Source organism: Mustelus asterias, chromosome 12, assembly GCF_964213995.1.
Source record: "Mustelus asterias chromosome 12, sMusAst1.hap1.1, whole genome shotgun sequence".
NCBI classification, from domain to species: Eukaryota; Metazoa; Chordata; class Chondrichthyes; order Carcharhiniformes; family Triakidae; genus Mustelus; species Mustelus asterias.
Window position 1 is genome coordinate 102,655,351 of NC_135812.1, and position 3,360 is coordinate 102,658,710.

The following is a 3,360-nucleotide window of genomic DNA, read 5'->3' on the forward strand; positions in this document are numbered from 1 at the left end:
CAGAATTTGTTCACAGAGGTGAAACGAGTGGGGAAAGTGAATTGTCGCTTCAAATGGATTTGAGGTAACTGCAAAAAGGCCCTTGAGCCTGTACTGTGAAATCTTTTTTTTAAATCTCCACGTTTGATCCCAGCCCTTTACTAGGAGAACCAAAGAGTGTTACTTCTGAGGAGTTAAAAGTTCTGTCTCTCGAATAGTTAAAAGAGGCAGTGAGACACATAGGGCCCGATTTTACCAACAAGTTGAACCCGTTTTTGGGCACGAAAACTTGGTAAAGTCGGGCGTGAGGCGAGTAGCGTGATCTGCGCCCGTTCCCCCTCTACCAAGCGCCCAAAATGGCCACAATCGGCATCGCGTCCAAAACAGGCGTGACATCAATTTAAATGCATTTGCATGCATTTAAATTGACTTAATGGGCTGCACACTTACCGGCATTTCCCCCTTTACCACTACATTCGCCTGTCCAGATTCAGCATGAAACAGGCCCGCTCGGCAAAGGTCTGTTTCAGGCGCTCCAGCTTCTGAAGAGGTAAGTTCAGAGCTTCCAGTGGCTCTCGAACTCAGATCAGTTGTGGGGTGGGGAGGGAGGCAGGACAGATCATTCTCTGGTGGTGGGGGGGAGGGAGGTGGGTCAGATGGATCTCTGGCAGGGGGGGAGGGAGGTGGGTCAGATGGATCTCTGGTGGGGGGGGAGGGAGGCGGGTCAGATGGATCTCTGGTGGGGGGGGAGGGAGGCGGGTCAGATCGTTCTCTGGTAGGGGGAAGGAGGAGGGAGGTGGGTCAGATGGCTTTCTGGTGGGGGGGAGGAGGGAGGCGGGTCAGATCATTCTCTGGTGGAGGGGGAAGGGAGGGTCCACTGCCACTCCGCGTGCAATCAGTTGGGGAGAAGGGAGGCAGGGGGCCGCTATCGGTCTGGGTAGCAGTGGGGTGGGGGGATAAGGGGGACAGTTATGTTGTGGTGGTGGGACAATGTCTCTGGGGGCCAGGAGGAGGCATTATCGGGCCCAGGAGCAATTTGGCAGGGGAGCGTTTTTCAAATTTATTTTACTGTGCATGCGCAGTTGAAGGCTCCGATTGGAGTTGCAGCGTTTCGGCCGCGATAAGCCCCGCCCACAGCGTGATTCAGATTCGCGACTTTTCTTTTTAGGCTGAGTGCGTATGGGGGCGCCCGAGAACAGGTTTACAAGTCGGATCTGGAACACTCCCAGATTCAGCACTTAGAATCAAAATGGTAAAATCGGGCCCATAGAATTAGAACTTCAGCCCAAAGCCAGAAAAGGGGCAGCCCACCGTCTGCAGGTGGAAATTGAGCAAATAGATAGCATAGCGGTAGAGAGGTTAAAGTATCGGCCATGACCGAATGGCAGAGCAGACTCGATGGGCCAAATGGCCTAATTCTGTTCCTGTATCTCAAAGTCTAATATTGGAGCAGCAGAAATGAGAATTTCAGGAACGAGAAAAGAAAAGGAAGTTTCAAGCTGGAGCTGAGGGGCAGGAATTCTGCTGTGCCTCTGGGGGACACCACTGGCTCAGACTTAAGGGTTGAGGCAGCCCAGTTAATTGCGAGGTTTGATGAAGCAGAGGTGGAAGCTTTCTTTATTACTTAAATACAGAATGGCTGAGGAATTATCATAGAATCCCTACAGTGCAGAAGGAGGCCATTCGGCCCATCGTGTTTGCACCGATTATAATCCCACCCAGGCCCTATTCCCGTAATCCCACATATTTACCCTGCTAATCCCCCTGATACTAAAGGTCAATTTAGCATGGCCAATCAACCTAACCCACACATCTTAGAACTGTGGGAGGAAACTGGAGCTCCCGGAGGGGACCTACGCAGACACAGGGAGAATGTGCAAACTCCACACTGACAGTGACCCAAGCCAGGAATTGAACCCGGATCCCCGGTGCTGTGAGGCAGCAGTGCTAACCACTGTGCCACCGTGCCACCCCAAAATGCAGCGCCAATTCGCAGAGAAAGCTATCAGGTGGGCTCATGCCAAAACCCAGGATTGAACCAGGGACCTTTAGATCTTCAGTCTCACGTTCTCCCAACTGAGCTATTTCGGCTTGTATTTTGGCTTTATCTCTTTTGAACGGATAAAACATCTGTTAAAATGGCCAATCCAACAATGGCCCCTATTATTGCAAAGTAAACTTTCAAGGAACGCCCACGACATATATTCCCTGTTGCCTGGGGAAAGTTTCACTGACTATGACCAGTGAAAGGGGTTATACTGAGTACTTTATCAGTTAGTGCCAAAGGAATACTGTCCAACTTTCCATATCCTCAGGAAATGGCCTGGCTGGATGTACCTGAAATTTGAGAGGTTTGCTTTTGACCAGTGGGTGCGGGCACTTTGAAATAGAAGTCATTTAAAATAAACCTCCCCAAAATAATTCTCTTTGAGGAGATTAAAGTCACCATACCCCTTCCAATATGAACACATCTAAAGGAGCAGAGGTCTCAGAGGCCAGACAGGCAGCCACACTGGTCGGTAACTATGAGCTGAGCCACAGACCAATGTTCCAGAAGACACCCTCCCTGAGTCAACCCCCAAGGGATAGAGGTGGAGACTGATAGGAAACTGAGCACCCATGGGAGAAAAGGAAATTCTGAGGCCCTCCTCAGGACAGAACGGGTGTTGCGGAAATTAAAAGTGAGGCCAAGAAGCCTGTGTGTTTTAACTGCTGAAAGTTAAATTACTCAGTTCATGGTAGGGCATTGGGGAGAGTTACAGAACAAAGAGATCTAGGGGTACATGTTCATAGCTCCTTGAAAGTGGAGTCACAGTGGACAGAGTGGTGAAGAAGGCATTCGGCATGCTTGGTTTCATCGGTCAGAACATTGAATGCAGGAGTTGGGACGTCTTGTTGAAGTTGTACAAGACATTGGTAAGGCCACACTTGGAATACTGTGTACAGTTCTGGTCACCCTATTATTGAAAGGATATTATTAAACTAGACAGAGTGCAGAAGAGAGTTACTAGGATGCTACCGGGACTTGATGGTTTGAATTATAAGGAGAGGTTGGATAGACTGGGACTTTTTTCTCTGGAGTGTAGAAGGCTGAGGGGTGATCTTATAGAGGTCTATAAAATAATGAGGGGCACAGATCAGCTAGATAGTCAATATCTTTCCCCAAAGGTAGGGGAGTCTAAAACTAGAGGGCATAGGTTTAAGATGAGAGGGGAGAGATACAAAATCGTCCAGAGGGGCAATTTTTTCACACAGAAGGTGGTGAGTGTCTGGAACAAGCTGCCAGAGGTAGTAGTAGAGGCAGGTACAATTTTGTCTTTTAAAAAGCATTTAGACAGTTAAATGGGTAAGATGGGTATAGAAGGATATGGGCCAAATGCA

At 49.0% G+C, this 3,360-nt stretch overlaps 1 non-coding gene across 1 annotated transcript; it reads right to left on the bottom strand.

The window, feature by feature from the left end:
- Positions 1 to 1,997: 1,997 nt before the first annotated feature.
- Positions 1,998 to 2,070, bottom strand: trnaf-gaa (transfer RNA phenylalanine (anticodon GAA)). Its single transcript has one exon. It is a non-coding gene; the product is annotated as a tRNA-Phe (tRNA).
- Positions 2,071 to 3,360: the final 1,290 nt, after the last annotated feature.